Source organism: Malania oleifera, chromosome 7 (genome assembly GCF_029873635.1).
Source record: "Malania oleifera isolate guangnan ecotype guangnan chromosome 7, ASM2987363v1, whole genome shotgun sequence".
In the NCBI taxonomy this organism is placed as follows: domain Eukaryota; kingdom Viridiplantae; phylum Streptophyta; class Magnoliopsida; order Santalales; family Ximeniaceae; genus Malania; species Malania oleifera.
In genome coordinates this window covers 34,664,098-34,685,661 of record NC_080423.1, presented here as the reverse complement: position 1 = coordinate 34,685,661, position 21,564 = coordinate 34,664,098, and the positions used below count along the sequence as shown (strand labels likewise).

The 21,564-nt window shown below is 33.4% G+C and overlaps 1 non-coding gene across 1 annotated transcript; it reads right to left on the bottom strand.

The window, feature by feature from the left end:
• Positions 1 to 19,996: 19,996 nt before the first annotated feature.
• On the bottom strand, positions 19,997 to 20,053 carry LOC131161033 (U7 small nuclear RNA). The gene has a single exon (XR_009138196.1). It is a non-coding gene; the product is annotated as a U7 small nuclear RNA (small nuclear RNA).
• Between the last annotated feature and the right edge of the window lie 1,511 nt (positions 20,054 to 21,564).

The following is a 21,564-nucleotide window of genomic DNA, read 5'->3' as shown; positions in this document are numbered from 1 at the left end:
AATGGGCCCACATCATTGCTTTTGGCATCAGTCGGTGCTCCTCCATCTTCTTTATCGACACCCATCATCTCTCTGCCTCTCTTGACAACTTGAACGTTGCAAAGGTTACCTTCTACTTCTCTATGTAGTTTAGAACATCCAGTGTAACGACCTGATAATAAGATAAAAATATTTTCCCCTATTTTAATATCAAATCATTAACCTTAACAGTGGAAGGCCAATCATATAAAATAAATCCACACATAATACAATACCAGAGTGTCAAATCAACCCACAATATACAATCATCACTGTTCTCTCGAAACTACCCTTAGTGATACCAAGGGATTACAAAAACATGCCACCCAAAAATACTCACTCTCAAAAAGGGCAATACAACAGCCCCTCTACCTGCGAGCCTGCTCTGCTCGCCTAGCTAGTTCACCTGAAAAACAATTCAACACTGGGATGAGCCAACGCTTAGTAAGACGAAACATGCTATTACTAGTGTGTGGCCACTGAACTATAGTTGGGTAAAAATAATATGATTTAAGAATAGTATGAATAATTGAATCTAAAAATGATGATATTACATAACGTATAATAAAAACCATTAACTACATAAATTAACATACCAATTTGTATGAAATTACTTTTCATATTAATACTACTATTCCTGAAAGTCTTATAGTACTTATAATATCTGAGAAATTTCCCTAGATGGTTGTATATCATGATTTAACCCCTTATGACAGGGTTGTGCGACCCAAAGGCGGGACCTATCTTGGCTGGTCGACCAGGGTAAGTCAACTGAACTCCGACAGTTTGATCGGCCCCCTCAATCCATATCTGATGGAGAGCCTGTCCCACATCGACCTTATACCACTTATTGCCTGAGTAAAGTGGTTGCACTCTAAACTGAATATCTGTAGCTAAGGTATCGCGCTCTGCTGTCTGATCCATCAGGGTCTGATACTATATAGGTAACTGATATCTGTAATATACTGTTTTTACTGTGGTTTCTAAAATAACCATAACCCTATAAAATTTATCTGACATTCCAAATAAACTGACTAAAAATCTGATTTTTGTATAACTGAACTGCTGTCTGAATATCTGTATATCGGGGCGTTATGGTACTGATAAACATGTCATTCTGAAATTACTAAAAATCCATATTTTTGAGTATACTATACATTGAAAAATTCATCATTCTATAACATGCAAATATCATGGTATTTCTGTTAATAACTATAAACATGGTATTCACAAATTCTATAAATATAATACTGTTCTGTTATCAACTCAAGTCACACAAATAAATATTAATATTATCAAGTTCTGGAAATTGTAAATATATATATAATCTGAATAATATTTTGATAAAACATATAGTTCGTACTGAAATCATAAAAGGGTTTCCTAACGTAGCATATTTCCCTTACCTGACTACTGGAAAGCCCCTACTGAATATCTGTCCTACACCCGTAGGGTTTCCCATTCAACTCCTTGAAAACAACATTCACTAGAACAAAACATCATTTTTTCTCCGTCTACTTCATTTCCTACAACTGCTGGAAAGCCTAATTTCGAATAAAATACCTTACCTTGAACTTGGGAAAAACATTCAACTCAATCCCATTGACGATCCGCCCCGGTAAACTTGGAGAGAACTTCACCAGGAGAGTCGTGGAGGCCTTAGATGGTCGATCCGGCAACTGACAAGGCCAAAATCGAAGAGATATGGAAGAGAGGCCATAGAGAGAGAAGAGACAGGGTTTCTGTTGAAAATCCTGCATAAAAATCCGAGGCTTACACTATTTATAATGTGGCCTTCGTCAATGAGCCACGTCATCTTGTCGACGAGTCTAAGAAGCAATTCGTCGATGAGCTCTCCCCTTCGTCGATGAAATTCAGAATCGCCCAAAAACATCCTCTCGGTATCTTCTCATTGATGAAACATGCCCTCGTCGATGAGACCCTCTTGTACCCTCGTCGACGAATCCCCTGTGTTCGCCGATGAGGCCATTAGAAAATTCCTTGGATTATTGCATCCAAAGTTCGCGTTCATTGACGAAGTCAGCTGCTTCCTTCTGTTACTGTTTCCATTTCTCTTCCTCTTTATTATTTAAATACCATTATTCTTTAGGTCATTACATCCAGGATCATCTCGATTTCCTCGATCCAATTCTCAGCTCAAATCGGATCTGCAGTTCTTATGAAAACCAAAGGCTTCAATCTGGTGAACTGATCAATGGAGCATCCCATCTTAGTTGTGGGATGGTCTTGCCCCCTATTCGTTTGCACCACCTCATCCATAAGATGCTATGCGAAATCCCACAATACACTCGTAGAGACACTGCCAACCTCATGACCAGCACACACCTTCTCGGTTTAATCCTTTTTACAGATATAGCTCGGTATATAATCGGCACCTGTTTCCATATTTTTCACATAGCAAAATGGAACTCCAGTTCGCATAGTTCATATAAGTATTAAAACAGATTCACATATTCCATTTCATAACATATGTCACACTCGTTTGAACAAAAATACGCTATATAGTATATAACTCGATAAATATCATTTAAATGGAAAATAAGGGATTCAAGCATCTCCTATGTTAATATTAATGCAAATAAAGAAGTTTTGAAAAGTTTGGAGATCATACACCAAAACCCTTATTTTTACTAAAATCGTAAAATAGTAAAACTGACATTTTTATCTGGTGAAACTTCGCAAATAAGTAGTCATATCATAGATATAAACATAAGCTAAATTTTTAGTGGTTTAGTTTTATAAAAATACTGATGTAAACATATCCCCTTACCTAAAACCCGAAAATAGAAATGAATAGATCAGTCCAAAACAATGACTCGGGATCCCCGAAACCTAAAAATCGAAGAACAATACTTTACTATAATCTTAACTACTACGTAACTACTGAATCAGAAATGAAATCAGGTCCTTACCTCGATTTTAGGGACAATCCAAAAAATCTTCAAAATGATGATCTGATCTGCTATAATTGTGGAGTTTTCTCCCTTAATCCACATAGAAACTTTTGATCATAGAAATAGACAATGAGAGCTTTTGGATTTTCATTACCCTTAAGCAACCAAAAATGATATTTATAGAGCCTTTGACTGAGTCAAATTCATCAATGAGGCAGTGCCTTCGTCGACGAGCCAGCCGCTCAGTTTATGGACAAGGCTCTACCTTCGTCAACAAACCCTATCCGGATATTTCCTTTGGCTAGTTTAGTATTTCTTCGTCGACGACGCTCTGAATTTCAGCGACAAAGAACCGAAGGGACTTCGTCGACGAACATATTGCCTTCATCGATGAACCCTGCTATAATTCCCTTTTTATCCTTTTCTTATTTATTTTCCTTATTTACGAGTTCGGATCTCTACATGATTCATCACTAGATTCTTCAAGTGAGCTAGTGTAGGTATATACCTCAACATGTTTAGCCATGAAGCAGAAGTTTGCCACATCTTGATTGCTTGATTCGTTTTCTGATTCCTTTGATTTTGTTTCATCCCATGTAGTAGCTTTCATGGCTTTTTTCTTCTTCTTCTTCTTCTTGGCGTCTTTCTTAAGCTGTGGACCATCAGGTTTAATATGACCAACCTTTTTGCAATTATAACATGTAGAAGGTTCATTCTTGGTTTCCTTTTTGCTTGTTTCTCCTTTATCAAATTTTGAACCTCTGAATTTTTGAGTAAATTTCTTGTTTTTCTTGAAGAATTTTCCAAGTCTCCTAGTAATTAAGGCTATATTGTCATCGTTTAATTCATTGTCTTCTTTTTCTTCAATTGAACTTTCTTTAGTAGCTTTAAGGGCTATTGATTTCTTGTGTTTATTATTTTCAGAATTTCTTTTATTTATAGCCATCTCATTTATGAGAAGTGATCCAATCAATTCATCAAGGGAAGTATTCTTCAAGTTTCTTCCTTCTGTAATTGTAGTGGCCTTAGGTTCTCAAATTGGTGGAAGTCCTTTAAGGATTTTCTGGATCGTCTCATAAGTTGAGTAATTTTTCCCTAAGGCTTTGAGGGAGTTTATAATATAGGTGAATCTAGTGTACATAATAGTAATGGTCTCATTAGGATTCATCCTAAATGCTTCATACTTGCTAGTGAGCATATCAATTGTACTATCTCTTACATCAACCGTTCCTTCATAGGCTACTTCAAGTCTATTCCAAATTTCTTTAGCTGATTTACATCCCATAATCCTATTAAACTCATTTACATATAGAGCATAATATAGTGCATTCATAGCACTAAAGTTTACTTGCAGCATCTTTAAGTCATTATATGTCATCTCTTTTTATTCTTTTGGTATTTCTTTATTATCTACGATATTGGTAGGGATGAGGTCACCATGTGTGACAACTTTCCAAGCTTTCCAATCCATGGCTTGCAGGTATATCCTTATTTGTTGTTTCCAAAAAGTGTAGTTAACACCGCAGAAGATGGGTGGTCTAGAGGAGGATTGACCCTCAGCAAAAGGAGATAAACTTAAGTGTGCCATAGGAATCTTTATGTAACTTCTAGTTTAAGATTTGCTACAACCTCACTCTGATACCAATTGAAAAGTAAGGTGAACTCCCAAGAGGGGGGTGAATTGGGTTTTTAAAATTTTTTTGCTTACTTTTTATTTAAAAAAAATCCTTAGTTGAATTTTAATCTCAGCAAAATATACTTTCAGCAATTTACCAATAACCACAATACTATTGATAATCAATTAAGTTTATCCAAGTTTTTACAAAGATTGGGGACCAAGCAATCAGTTTTGGAAACTTTCCCTCGCTGTTTTAATTTGAAAGGTATGAAGGTTAGTCGAATGAGACTATCGGGGTCAGTCGATTGATCCTTTATAATTCAGCAAATTTTCAAACATTGAATGAGGTCAGTCGCCTGATGCTATTCTGTTTGCTCAATTTATTCAGCATAAAAATATCAGTCAACTAATCAAACATGGTTAGTAGCCTAAAGTTACAACATTCCAAAAACTTCAATTTTTAACACTTTGAAGGTGTCAGTCAACTGATCCATTTAGGTCAATCAACTGAACTTGCAATGTCTCAAAAACTTTGTTTTTCAACACTTTAAACATTTGATTTTGTAAAACTTAAAGGAGACTTATTTAAAAACATTTTCTAGAATTTTCAAAAATACGTCTCTAAGTCCATAATAATTCCAAAGAGTTTCAACCATTTATATTGAAATTTAATGAAGTACTTACATGAGACTTCTTAAGATTCTAACTTTTTATAACACTAAGTCTTCATGCTTTTGCGTCCATTCTATATTGACTTATTTCTTCAAAGGACTTTAAGCTTCATTTGATCTTCTATCTTTGAGTCCAAGCTTTTAATAACCTTCATCAAGCACTTGAGATCTTGAACCTTTTATTAAAAGCACTTGAATCTTGAAACATCATCACTTAACCAAATATGTTAAGTTCCCTTAATTTGTTATCATCAAAATAAAATTTTTAAACCTTGTTAGGCCAACAATTTTTCTTCCTTTTTTTTTATGTAGCCTTTTGAAACTTTGTTGTTATTGATGCTTGCAAAGCTTGAATAATGAAACACAAATTTCCTTGTTGAATAAGGGTTCATTCTTGTAGGATCCCAAACATTTGATTGCCATGGCAATATGGATCCAACATCCCCACATATAAACCTTGAACTAAAGTTAGGCAGATCCATATACATTAGGAATTTTACATTGTTTAATCCTTGAGCTATACCTGATTGTTGTTTTCTGGGTGTTACATATTGAGTTCATTAGTAGCTTAGTTTTTTGCCACATTTTTATGACTAGTCACAAAAGTTGGTTCTCAGTTTTTAAGAATTTGTAGGTATTGCCTAGATTAGATTGAATACACAACATTGTACAACATTGCTCCAGGTAAAGCCTAATTTATTTTAAATTAAGCCAATATCTCCTTTGGGTGTTTAAGTTTAGTTAAATGATGGGTTAATAAAGTGGACATGCAAATTTATGAGAAAAAAACATCTTATTCTAAGTGTTGGTACCAATATGGCCTTATCTTTGGGGACACAAAAAATCATGTTCGTTCTCTTCAATCCAGTTTGCTTTCAATGTAGCAAATGTTCACTCAAAACTTTTATATTCAGTTGTTGGCCTAACCAAGGCTTACGACTCTTGATTTTGATGATAACAAAGTAAGGATATTTAATGATTTTCAAAGTTGTGATATTTTAGATATTGAAACAAAAGCAGACTTCATGAGGACAAGTGATCAATTCTGGAAGCTCAAGAGATCAACATGGAAAGACTCAAAGATCACAAGAACATTGAAAGCTTATATCAACTCAAGTGATCAATATTGAAAATTCAGGAACTCAAAGCAACAACTTGATGAAGTTTTCAAAGAGTTCAAAAGAAATGAAGAGAGTCAATAGTAAATGTATTGTAAGTACTTCGAGTATTTTCAAATTATGAAATTTCATTTTGAAGCTCATTAGGAATGAAGAGACCTAGAGACACTAATTTTTTAAAATCTTGGAACATATTTTTCAAAGAAAATAAATTAACATTCCAAGAATAGATAAGAAAAGAGAGAGAGAGAATAATCATATTTTAAAAGTAAGGATTTTTACTTGACAGGTGCCTGACTACACATGGTCAGTAGGCTGCCACTTTAAAGGCTTTAAAATATATAGACAGAAGGTCATTAGGCTACTGTTTGGGTCTTGACAGGCGCTTGACAATGTAAAATAAGAAGCCTGACAAGGTTTAACCAGGCTACTGTCACCTTTCTGCCCATTTTTTAAAATAGGGAATTTCAGTGACAGACGCTTGACCCCAAGGTGACAGGCGACTGCTACCCTACTGCCTATGTATTTTATCTATGTAATTTATGGACAGGTGATTGACGAGAATCCCTCAGGCTACTGCCATACGACAGATTTTAAATTTCATAACGGATATATTTTAAAAATTAGATTGCTTGGGGTTCAAAATTGGTTTAAAACTTGGACACTACTCCAAGTAAACTTGGAGAACAAGTTAGATACTTTTCTAAATCTATAAATACCCCTCAAGATCAATTGATTCAATTATAAAGAATCAATTACAACACTCATACTCTCTCAATTGCTTTCAAACTCTCAAGGGCTCTCTCACCCTCAACTTGCGTGAAAATTGCCGAGGCTTTGTTGACTCTCAATCTCTAGTATTGTGCTACAATTCTAAATTCTTTCATCTATTGAAAGAATCCTTTGGTGATATACTCTTGGGGCTTCAATCTGAATTTTATATTTGATTTTCTTTAAAGTATATAGCTCTGAATTTGTACTAATCAGCTCTTTTGAGAGCATCTCTTGTACACCTTGTTTCAAATCTTGTCTTGTAGATTCATTGACGGTTTGACTGCTTGACTCATTGGACCGAACAAGGGAATATCATTTGGAGAGGCGGGTTCTAGCCTAATTAAGGAGTGGTTGTAACGGTGTTGTTCCACTCGGTAAAGGAACTAATATAGTGGAATCCTTCGATAGTTTGCCAAAGGCGAGGAGGTAGGCTGGGGATAATCCAAACCTCGTAAAAACTTGGTGTTCTTTTCTTTACTTTCTTTACTTTCTGCACGTTATTTTTATTTGTTGAATGCATATTGCTAATTGCAGGGCTTAAGTAACAAATTTAAAGAAGACTCTTAATTTTAGAAAGTACATTTTTAATTAACCTTTTGCGGAAACCCACAAGGGAGTACATTGGTTAATTTGTGGAAATCTAGGTTAAGAGAGTGCATTACAAATCAAAATCAAAATAGGGCTTGCATATAAACATAGGGCTGCTACCAAAAGCTGAAAGCATCAAGTTCTTGATTGATTGATTGATTGATTGATTTTAATATTGTGGTTGATTGGATTGTTTAATTTTCAATACTTTGTGGTGTGTTTTGGTTGTGATTATAAATTGATTGATTTACTTACGTTTTTGTTGCTACACTACAATAAGTAAAGAAGTTAAAAAGAACTTAAATTTTTAATTAACCCAATTCATCCCCCCCCCCCCCCTCCCTCTTGGGAACACTGTTCTAATTTCAATTGGTATTAGAGCCTATTTATAGTAAATCTTAACAAGAAGCTATATAAAGATCAAAATGGCACACATAGGAATAGCTTCCTTTGGAAAGGGTCAATCTTCAACCCAACCATCAATCTTTTGTGGACTAAACTATACTTTTTGGAAACAGCGTATGATAATTTATCTTCAAACTATGGATTGGAAAGTTTGGGAGGTTGTCACGGATGGTGGCCTAATTCCCCTCAAACTAGTAGACGAAAAACAAGTCCTTAAGGAGAAAAAGGACATGACTGACTTAGATCACAAAATGCTGCAAGTTAATTCAAGTGCTATCAATGCTTTGTGTTGTGCTCTAGATATTAACAAATTCAATAGAGTCATGGCCTTCAAAATAACCAAAGAAATTTGGGATAAGCTAGAGGTAACCTATGAAGGAAATCGATGTTAGAGACAATAGGATTGATATGCTAACTAGTGAATACGAAGCTTTCAAGATGAACTCAGATGAATCCATTACTAGTATGTATACAAGGTTCACTCACATAATCAATTCTCTCAATGCCTTAGGAAAAATCTACACTACTTATGAGATGATTCGAAAAATACTTAGAGGTCTTCCACGCATATAGGAACCAAAGGCCATAGTAATAACGTAAGGTAGGAACCTTAAAACCACATCACTAGATGAACTTATAGGTTCACTACTTACTTATGAAATGACCTTGAAAGAAAGAAATCTTGAGCCTAAGCACAAGAAATCTATTGCTTTAAAAGCGGCTAACGAAAGCTCAAGTGATGATGATAGTGAATCAAGTGACCTAGACCAAGATGAATTAGCATTCATTACCAAAAGACTTGGCAAGTTCTATAAAAGAAACAAAAAGTTCCCTAGAAAATTTAGTAAAACAAAATTTTAAAAAGGGGAAACAAGTAGGAAAGAGAACAAAAATAAAAATGACCTACCCACGTGTTATCATTGCAAAAATCTAGGTCATATCAAGTCAAACTGCCCTCAACTCAAGAAGGAGAAGAAGAAGAAAAAAAAAAACAACCATGAAGGCAACATGGGATGACACAAGTTCAAGCGAAACGGAAAATGAGACAAGTGGGCAAGAGATGGCTAACATGTGTTTTATGGCACATTATGAAGAGGTAAATTCTTAGTACTCCTCATCGGAAGAATCTAGTAGTGATTTGTGTAATGAATCTTGTGATAGCATGCCCTCCTACAAAGAACTTCAAGCCGAGTTGTTTGCTCTACATAAAAGATTTATCAAATTTTATAAAAGAAATATAACTTTGAAAGAACAAAATGAAAATCTAATGAAACAACTTGAATCCCCTAAATCTATTAAAAAAAGGAGAAAGAATCCCACATTGAAAATCTAAAAGAGAAAATAAATGACATGTCACAAGAAATAGTAAAAATACAAGTAGATGATCAAAGTAAGAAGGATTTAGAAATAATTTATCTTAAGAAGACACTTGAGGATAAAGAGAAAATTATCTACAACTTCACGAAAGGAAAAGAAAACTTTGAGAAAATGGTTGGACAACAAAGAATGCATGGAAATAAAGAAGGAAATGGTTATAATGGAATAACAAATAAAAGAAAGAAGAAACTATTCATGAAGTATTTTGTGAAAGAAGCTAAACACTATGCTAATACTTCCTCAACTAATGTACGTGAACATACCACTTGCTATATGTGCAAGAACAAAGGACATGTCATGTTTAACTGCTCACTTAAAAAGAAATATGTTAAAGTTAAAAATGAATGGAAGGTGAATACAAAAACTAGATATGATTTAAAGAGATTAAATAAAGTTTGGATTCCAAATGTAACATCTTAAATCCTTCATTGTAGGTATGCTTTAGGACAACACTATCAAGGGAAAAGTGGTACTTGGACAGCGGGTGTTCAAGACACATGACCGGAATAGAATCAAGTTCACCACATTAACTCAAAAATATGGGGCATACGTCACCTTCGGTGACAATGTCAAAGGTAAAATTGTTGGAATTGGTAAAATAGGTAAAAAAAAAAAAACTCTCTTTAACTATTGATGATGTGTTGTTAGTAGATGGTCTAAAGCATAATCTCTTAAGTATTAGTCAACTTAGTGATAAAGGATTTGAAATTATCTTTAAGAAATACAAATGCATAATACAAAACCCTAAGAATAATGAAATTCTATTCACAGCACATAGAATGAACAATGTGTAATGCATAAATCTTGATAATATAATATCTCAAGATGTAACTTGCTTGGCTGCCCTAAATGAAAATAGATGGCTTTGGCATAGAAGATTAGGAAATACTAGCATGGACATTCTATCTAAACTATCAAAGAAAAAAATTAGTGAAAGGCTTATTGAAAGACAAGGTGTAGTCCCAAGAAGGGGGTGAATTGGATTTAAAAATTTTCTTTTAATTCCTTTTAAGAATCCTTAACCTCTTTTAATATTTTAACTTGTTGTTGATTCTTCAAACTTTCATCAAAAACTTATTTCTTTATTTAATCCACAACCACACAAACATTCAATCATTCAAGTAATCAATCAACCAAACAATTTGAAAGCAAACAACCAAACCAAGATTAAAGTATACAACACTTTAGTAATGTAACAACTTAAAATGGTTGTTTGTTTGTATAAGCCTTGTGGATATGAATTCGATTCAAGCCCTGTGGTTAATGCAATCCCTTTGATAATGAATTAGCTTTCTCAAAAATGATTTTCAACAAACATTCACACTCTTCCCAACATTTAGATTTCAAATAAACTTTTAGTTAATTTATCTTTGGGTGTTAACCAATTAACATCCTCCCTTATAGTTTTCGCAAAGTATGGTTTAACCAACGTACTCCCTTTTGATTTCCACAACCCATATCAAAATTAGACTTTAAGTTTACTTAATTTCCAAATTTACGAAGTATATATGATTAAGAAATTAAATCATCCACGCAATTTATATGTGCTGAAAATAAAGAGCAAGAGAAAGAGAAAGTAAGACCACGACTTTTATAAGGTTTGGCTTATACTCAGCCTACTTTCTCGCCTTTGGCAAACCACCAAAGGATTCACTAAAACCAGTTCCTTTTCCAGATGGAACAATACCGTTTACACACTCCTTCAATAGGCTCTAGCCCGCCTCTCCAAGCGATATTTCCTCACTCGGTCACTTCTTCACTAGGTTAGAGCCCACCTCTTTAAGAGATATCCCCTCACTTAGCTAGTGCTCCAAACACCTTGGAACATCAAAGAACTACAAGAAACACAAGATACAATCTTCGTACAAGTATACTCTCACAAAGAGCAAGTTAGTACAATTTTAACACTATCTACTTCAAGAAACTAAATACCAATATGAAATAAAATTGAAGCACAAGTGTAGAATTCACCAAGAGTTTTTTAGTGATTGACAAAAACTCAATATGAGAACCGTAGGTTGATTTTTCAGCAGCAATTCAAATGATTTCCCCCAGCAAGAGTTTGAGCAATAGAAAACTTTAAGAAAGATTGAGAATTTGAATGCAAGTATGCTGTGTATTTGCTTGTGTGCTAATTTCTTGGGATTAAGGTAGTATTTATAGGATTTTTAGGATTAGTTTCCTTGTTCCCCAAGTCACTTGGAGTGTCCTCCAAGTTTTTATAATGTTCACATTTGAAAAATTAATTTTTAGAATTTTCCTATATGCTCAAAAATTTGAAATCCTGTGGAGTTAGTCGGTTGAACAGGCGACTGGGTAATGTTTTTCACAAGTTCAGTTGGCTGGACAGACGACTAGGTAATTTTTTTCACAGGTTCAGTCAGCTGGACAGTTGGCTGGACAAGCGGCTGACACCCTTCTATTTGTTTAGAATTTAACCCAAAAAATGTTAGTCGGATGGCTCGACACAATTAAAAAATGGTCAGTTGGCTGACTGATTTTAATGCAAAATGTCAGTCGACGGGGCAGTTATTCATTCTGGTGTTTTATTGTCAGTCGGTTGCATAAATCCAGTGTAATCTGGTCAATCGGTTGACCAGTCATTTTTCTAGTTTTTCATTTTTAGTTTTTTCAAAATTAGTTTGCTCTTTTGCTTTGATTTTCATGAAACATTTTTCGGGATTTAAAAATAGGTCTCTAAGTCCATAAATATCCTAAAGAGCTTCAATAATATTTCAAAAAGATATTTAAAATATAAAGCACTTACATAAAGACTTCTAGGACATTTGACATTTTGAAACACTCAAGTCTTCATGCTTGTTTTGCTTTGAGCACTTTTCTTTTCTTTGGCTCTTTTGCTTTGGTTCTTTGGTTCCCTCTTGACTTCAAGCTTTAACTTATCAACTTTAAAATCATGCTTTTGATTCTTTAAACTTCATTAGATTCTTGTGAGCACTTTGACCTTACTTTCATATATGTTAGCCCTGAAATCCTCACTTGACCAAATATGTTAAGTTCCATTTGTTTGTTAGCATCAAAACAAGATTTTAAGTCTTGTAAGACCAACAATCTCCCCCTTTTTGCCCTTTTTGATGATGACAAATAAGGAGCAAAAATTTGAGTAAGCCTTAAATGACTCCCCCTTTCAATAAGACTCATCTTAACAATATTTGCAATCTCTAGGTCATTTTCAAATATTTTCACGTATCATGCTCATATATCACATTATTCAATATCAATATCAATCAATATCAAGTACTTCTCCTCCTTTTTATATCGTTTTAATAAGCTTTCAATTTTTAAAATGCTCAACTTTGCCTAAAACTTCTCCCCCTTTTGACATCAATAAAAAAGAGTAAGATATTAAATACTAAGACTATGAGCAACCATAAAACAGTATAGAACTTTAGAATTTATCATGCATATGAATTCATGATACCAATTTTTTTTTTTATGACACCAATTAATCTTTTAAAATGTGATACCAATTAATAATAAAAAATCTAGTATAGACAATAAGTCATAATACTCCCCCTGAATTTAATACATTCAGATTTGATACCAATTAATCTTTTAAGTTTATTATCCATGCTTCAAATATTGATTCATATCCTATATGTTCTCATAGATACTAAAATTAGTTTATACGTATCAAAGCTAATATCACATCATTCATAACTCATGGATTCTAAGAATACTAATATTATATCTTTCATAGCTCATGGATACCAATATGAAGAACAACACAAAACAAACAGATTTATCCACTTGATTCATCATTAGCATACATGGTTTAACTTCATTTCAAAATTCATGCTTATGCTCAAATTTTCAAAACATAGTGAGCCATAAATCATCAATGTGTTCATTGTCTTTAAAGATTTCAAGATACCAATTTCAAGATATACACTTGTAGTATATAACATATCATATAAGCATGGAATATATCATTATCATGTGCATTGTACTACACTTTTTCTTAGATTGTTCTTATGTTGCTCAAGTATCTCTTATTTTTAAATTAAGTTCCAATCAAGCTTGTTTATAAATTTTTCCTTCAGTCAGTCAGCTGAGCGTAGGGTTTGTCGGCTAACTGTAACTTTCTTTACACACAGTTGTTCAGTCAGTCGGCTGACCTTTGTTTTCTTTCACCACTTTCATGTCAAGCTCTCTTCTAAATAATTATGCAACAAGTTCTATTTGCTTCAGCTATTCTTTTCTTTTGATTTCATATAAACATCCAAACTTCATGTATCTTAATGCTTTCTAATTTAAGGCTTGTATGAATCATTAATTGAGGCCAACAATTTTCATTTTTGTTTTTATTTGTTTTAGTACGATAAGCTCTTAAACTCTTCTTTGACATTTTCCATACAAGGCTTTTTATCTATGTACCCATACTTTCTTGGGCCCTGATGATTTATTAAAGGATGTTTCTTTTACTTTCCATACTTGTTTTGTTTTCACACCCTTTCTCTTAAATGGACATTCAAACTTTATATGTCCTTTCTTTTTACATAGATAGCATGTGGTGTGAGTGTAGGCCTTTGAGGAGGTGCTAGCATAATTTTTAGATTCTTTTGTAAAGTATCTCATGTAAAGATTCTTTTTCCTTTTATTTTCAATTTCATTAAACCATATGCCTTCTTTATTTAGAGACATTTTTTGTAAGCCAATCATTTTGTCAAAATTTTCTTTTTTTTTTAGTGAAGTTATAAATGATTTTTCTTTATCTTCAATTTGATTTTTGGGATCATTTATCTCAATATCTTTCTTGTCATCAACCTTTTTTTTTTGTGATTTCTCTAATTCTTGAGATAATTTTTTGATTTTATCCTCTAATTTAGAAATATATATGTCTTTCTCATATTCCATAAAAGATAGGGATCGAAGATCTTCTATCATCTTTTCATTTTTACTTTCTAGTTGCTTGATTTTTGAATCCTTTTCATTTTCAGTAAGATTTTTAGATTCTAACTCTTTTTTCATAGCTTTATTCTTACTTTCTATTTTCTTGATATTGAATCCTTTTCGTTTTTTTAGCGGTTTTAAGGGATTCTAACTCTTTCATGATACCTTCATCCTTATTCTTCCATGAAGTATATTGTTTAGTCACATTAATTAACATCTTATGCACCTTGAATAAGTTATTTTGAAGTTCTTCATAAGATGGCATGCTCTTATCATTGGATTCCTTAGATGAATCATTGTCATATTCATTATCTCATTTGGATAAGGAACATTGTTCTTTATTATCATCCCATGCCATGAAGCAAGTATAAGCAACCTCTTGGTCACTCGATTCACATTCTGAACTACTTGTACTCATGTTGTCCCAAGTAGTGGTTTTCATGTCCTTTTTCTTCTTCTTCTTCATCTGATTCAGAGTTGTGATTTCTTCTTTTGAATTTGTTCTTCTTCTAAGAATTCTTACTAGTTTCTTGGATATATAGGCTAATTCATCTTCATCTATTTCATTTTTATCCTCATCACTACTAGAGTTTTCTTTTAAGGCTTTGAAGGCTATGGATTCTTGGGCTTTGGTTTTATCATTCCTTTCATTCATTGACATTTTGTATTTAAGGAGAGAACCTATAAGTCCATCTAAGGAGGTGTTTTTGAAATTTCTTCCTTCCGTCATGACAATGGCTTTTGGTTCCCATGTAGGTGGCAGTCCTCTAAGAATTTTTTTTATCATCTCTGTTGACCTTATAGGTCACACTCGGTTTTGATTAATGAAAAATTCTCATTGTGTCTAATGGGTGTTTGAGGCTTTGTGCAGGAACTTAAATTGACAAATCATAATGCACATGGACAGAGTGAAGCTTGAAGACCAAATTTCTATTGAAAACCCCATTTTTCAAGTTATATTATTATAGTTCATTCATGTAAAGGGTCTGTAATAGTAATTAGGGCTTTCTATATGTAATAATCACACACATCACATGCATAGTCAAATATGTAAGCGCAAAATGAAAATGACCTTAGAGAGACCTTAGGATTTACCCTTCGGTTGACCGACACCGAATTCTTTCGGTGTCTTCAAATTGGACCTAAAGAGACCTTAGGACACTCACCCTTGCACTCATATATGTTAGGCACATTGAATAGGGTGTTTGTGAATCAAAATAGGACTGAAATGCACACTTTGTGCACTTTTGGTCGACCGGCCCATGTAGTTCATTCTGCTCCAGTCGACCGAATCCAGTTTCGGTCAACAATTTGACCTCAACCCGGTCGACTGAATAATTGTAGTTCAAATACCCTCGGTCGATCAAAACCTCCTAAGGTCAACATTTTGACCACCTAGTCGACCGAGCCTAAATTGCATTGTAATTGTCTGGTCGATCGAGGGTCCTCGAGAGAAATCCCAACTGTCTGGTTGACCGAATCACCCAGTGCAAATCTTCCTAGTCGACCGAACCTCGATAAAATGGAAAAATTGCCTCGGGCATGTACGTCCGGTCGATCGAGTCTCCAGTTCAAAAATGTTTCAGTCGATTGAGCCATATGAAATTCGATCGATCGAAAGTGTTCTAGTCGACCGGGTCTCTTGGATTGCCCTGAATTTTTACCATGGTTAATTTTTTAAAATAGGGTTAAAACAATGAAAACATCATTAATCTTTTCTAATAATCCCAAACCTGTCCCCAACGGTTATAATTCTTGGGGTGTCTATATATACCCCTTCATTTGGAAAAATTAGAAAGGAGATTAGCAAAACAAAGTGAAAAATTTCTCTCAAGCCAAAAAATCTTCCTACTGCTCATACTCTCTCTAAAACCACTCAAACTTACCTTCTTCAATTCTATATATCATCTGTAAGTGTATTGAGTGTTGATGTTAAAAGGTTTGCACTCTCATTGTTGTGTGTTTGAGTCAATTTTTCATTGAGAGCTAAACTTAAGTGTTCTTAGGGGGCTTTTCTTATAAGCCTATCCTAAGAAGACTTTCCTAAGCTTTTGAGTATTGCATTTGTATTGCAATATCTTAGGAAGCTTGTATTTGTTTTTGGCTTGCAAAAATATTTTCAAACTTACTCAAATATCTTGTGGGATCTATATTGATATATTTGTGAAAAGATATTTGTGTTTGTGATATTAATCTTCGTGACAATATTTATTCAAGTATACATCATTTGCTGAATACAAAGATTGCATTGCTTTTGCAAACCAAGCATATACACTATATTCGTGATTGAGACATCCTACTGATTGACACACTTGAGACTCACTTGACATCTTGTGTGAACACCTTTGATTGAATATTTTAAGATACGCAAATTGTTGTTGACACTCTCACGTACTCACTACACTAATAGAAATTACATTTGAGAGTTGAACTGTTGGACCACACCGAGCTTATGTGTTAAACCATTTATGATTTATGTGATTGAACACATTTGGGTACATATCTGCTTTACTTGAAAGCACTTTTATGAGTACCATTTGATTGTAAATTTGAGTGATTCTAGGCGTGGTTTGAGGGGGCGGTAATCCAACCCGGTAAGAATTGGTGTAAAGGTTGAGGTCAGCCCTGTATTAATTGACCTAGTTTGTATAGGCGCCGCTCCACCCATTTAAGTGAGCAAGTTATAGTGGTAATCCTTTTGCTCGTTAGCCAAGGCGAGGATGTAGGCAATTGGCCGAACCTCAATAACATTTCTGTGTGTCGACTTTACTTTACTGCTTTCTGGTGCATGTGTGTTTGTTTAAGTTGGTTTATTTACTTCCTTGTATATATTTACATTCTTGAACTAGATTGACCCTAGGATTGTGAATATACTGGTGTTAGGTGATTGACCTAGTTCTTAAATTTTAAAAATACCAATTCACCCCCCCTCTCTTGGGATAACGGTAAAGCTAATAATCTCATAGGTAGTGTAGGTTTTTCTTAAGGCATTTAGGGAATTTATTATGTGAGTGAACCTAGTGTACATGCTAGTTATGGATTCATATGGATTCATCTTAAAAGATTCATATTCACTTGTAAGAATATCAATTCAATTGTCCCTTACAACAATAGTGCCTTTGTAGGTTACCTCTAACTTATCCCAAATTTTTTTGGCTATTTTGCAAGCCATGACTCTATTGAATTCATTAATATCTAGAGCACAATATAAAGCATTCATAGCACTAGAATTAACTTGCAGCATTTTGAGATCTAAATCAGCCATATCCTTTTTCTCCTTAGGGACTTGTTTTCCATCTACTAGTTTGAGGGGAATTAGGTCACCATCGATGACAACCTCCCAAGTTCCAATTTATAGTTTGAAGATATATTCTCATACGCTGTTTCCAAAAAGTATAGTTCAAACCACAAAAGATGGATGGCCGGGTTGAGGATTGACCCTCTCCGAAGGGAGCTACTCCTATGTGTGTCATTTAGATATTTATATAAGTACTTGTTAGGATTTGTTATGACCCCGCTCTCCAATTGAAAGACAAGGTGTATTCCCAAGAAGGGGGTGAATTGAATTTAAAAATTTTCCTTTAATTCTTTTTAAAAATCCTTAACCTCTTTTAATTTTTTAACTTGTTGTTGATTCTTCAAACTTTTAGCAAAAACTTATTTCTTTATTTAATCCACAACCACACAAATATTCAATCATTCAAGTAATCAATCAACCAAACAATTTGAAAGCAAACAACCAAACCAAGATTAACGTATACAACACTTTAGTAATGTAAGAAGTTAAGATGGTTGTTTGTTTGTGTAAGCCTTGTGGATATCACTTTGATTAAAGCCCTGTGGTTAATCCAATCCCTTTGATAATGAATTAGCTTTCTCAAAAATGTTTTTCAACAAAACATTCACACTCTTCCCAAATTTCAGAATTCTAATAAACTCGTAGTTAATTTATCTTTGGGTGTTAACCAATTAATGTACTCCCTTATGGTTTCCGCAAAGTATGGTTTAACCAACGTATTCCCTCTCGGTTTCTGCAACCCAAATCAAAATTAGACTTTTAGTTTACTTGATTTCCAAATTTACATAGTATATATGATTAAGAAATTAAATCATCCACGAAATTTATATGTGCTGAAAATAAAGAGCAAGGGAAAGAGGAAGTAAGACCACAACTTTTACGAGGTTCAACTTATACCTAGTCTATGTCCTTGCCTTTGGAAAACCACAAACGGATTCACTAAAACCAGTTCCTTTGCCGGACGGAACAACACCGTTTACACACTCCTTCAATAGGCTAGAGTTCGCCTCTCCAAACAATATCCCCTCACTCGGTCACTCCTTCACTAGGCTAGAGCCCGCCTCTCTAAACGATATCCCTTCGCTTAGCCAATGCTCCAAACACCTTGGAACGTTAAAGAACTACAAGAAACACAAGATACAATCTGCGTACAAGTATACTCTCGCAAAGAACAAGCTAGTTCAATTTCAGCACTATCTACTTCAAGAAATTAAATACCAATATGAAATAGAATTGAAACTCAAGTGTAGAATTCACCAAGGGTTTTTTAGTGATTGAGAAAACTCAGTATGAGAACCGTAGGTTGATTTTTCAGTAGCAATTCAAATGATTTCCCCTAGCAAGAGTATGAGCAATACAGAACTTTGAGAAAGATTGAGAATTTGAATGCAAGTATGTTGTGTATTTGCTTGTGTGTTAATTTATTGGGATTAAGGTAGTATTTATAGGTTTTTTAGGATTAGTTTCCTTGTTCCACAAGTTACTTGGTATGTCCTTCAAGTTTTTATAACATTCACATTTGAAAAACTAATTTTTAGAAATTTCCCGTTAAGTTCAAAATTTTGAAATCCTATGGAGTCAGTCGGCTGGACAGGCGACTGGGTAATGTTTTTCACAGGGTCAGTTGGTGGGACAAGCGGCTGACACCCTTTTATCTGTTCAGAATTTAACCCAAATAAATGTCAGTTGGTTGGTTCGACACTATTCAAAAATGGTCAGTCGGCTAACTGATTTTAATACAAACTATCAGTTAGCTGGGCAGTTATTCATTATGGTGTTTTCCTGTTAGTTGGCTAACCAGTCATTTTTTTGGTTTTTCATTTTTAGTTTTTCAAAATTAGTTTTACTCTCTTACTTTGATCTTTTATAAAATTTTCCGAAGTCTTAAAATAGGTCTCTAAGTTCATAAATATCCTAAAGAGCTTCAACAATATTTCAAAAATATATTAAAAATATAAAACACTTATATAAAGACTTCTAGGACATTTGACATTTTGAAACACTCAAGTCTTCATGCTTGTTTTACTTTAAGCACTTTGCTTTTCTTTGGCTCTCTTGCTTTGCTTCTTTGGTTCCATCTTGACTTCAAGCTTTAACATATCATCGTTAAAATCATGCTTTTGATTCTTTAAGCTTCATTTGATCCTTTGAGCACTTTGACCTTGCTTTCACATATATGAGCCCTAAAATCATCACTTAACCAAATATGTTAAGTTCCACTTGTTTTTTAGCATCAAAATAAGATTTTAAGTCTTGTAAGGCCAACACTTACCAAATACTAAGTTTATCAAAGATAAAATTTATGATGCTTTCCAACTAGGAAAACAAGTCAAGACAAATTTTAAAAAGAAGAAACACATATCAACTAGTAGACCCTTAGAACTCATGCACTTAGACTTGTTTGGACCTACTAGAACTCAAAGCTTAGGTGGAAAACAATATGCTTTTGTGATTGTTGATGACTATTCTAGATATACATGGGTATTGTTTTTAACCAACAAAAATGAAGCTTGTGATATGTTAATAACTCTATGCAAAAAAATTCAAAATGAGAAAGGTTATAATGTCACTAACTTTAGGAGTGATCAAGGTAAAGAATTCAAAAATAAAGATGTCGAAAAATTTTGTAATGATCATGACATAAACCATAATTTCTTAGCACCCTTCAAGAAATGGCTAGAATTATGCTAAATGAAAATAATTTACCTAAATATTTTTAGGCTGAAGCTGTAAATTCAGCTTGTTATGTAATAAATAGGGTATCTATTAGATCAAGTTAAAACAAGACACCTTATGAATTATGGAAAGGGAGAAGGCCTAACATAGCTTACTTTCATGTATTTGGGTGTAAATGTTTTGTTCTAAATAACAAAGATGACTTAGGAAAATTTGATGTGAAATCAGATGAAGGTATTTTCTTAAGATATTCTACAAATAGTCAAGCCTATAGGATCTATAATAAAAGAACACTTACTATTGTTGAATCAATGCATATAACTTTTGTTGAATCAAATCCCTTTGCTTCCTCGACAATGGCGCCAAAAATTTGACTCACTCTAAAAATGAGCAGTTCGAAAGCTATCCCAAGTATAGGAGTTCAGTCATATAATAATTAGCCCAAGGGTCAAATCATCTCTTTAGGGAATGCAGTTTAGTTCCAAATTTTGTGTAATTCTAAAAGAAAATAAGAAAAGAAATTTTTAATGAATACAATTCAGATTCAGTTCTTAGGATGTTTGAGAATTTTGTGATGAAAAAAAAAAGTAAACTTTTATTTATGAACTTAAAATTAAAACATAAAATGAGAACCTAATACGCAGAATAACAAGAAACGAATGACGGTAATTAAATCTTATTTAGACAATAAATAAATCCTACGTATGAAATTCCGGACAAAAGCCTAAAGATGAAAACTTTATTAATTAACTGAAGCATTCAACCATAAAATTAAACACCAACTAGACAATTGAACTTAACCCAATTAATTAATGTAAACAAAATTAAACTTAATACTATAATAGATTCAAACAAAAATAAATTAACCTAAACTTAAATAACGAATTAACAATAAAAACTTAGGCTTTAATTAAATTGAACTTGAAATAAATAGAACCCAACAAAATTTAAATCCTGAAGAAGATTTGTTTTTAAGAGATCAAATCAAACTTTAACAATGAAAAATAACCCAACCAAAATTAACTCTAATAATGATATTAAATAAGAAGAGAAAAAAAAATTGCATCTAATAAAAATAACCCAACATAAATTTAAAAGCTCGAAATTTTAATTAAAATTCAACTAAAAATTAACAATGATCAATCAAGTATTTAATTGTAAGAAAAAAAAAAACTGGAGAACAAGAGAAGAAGGA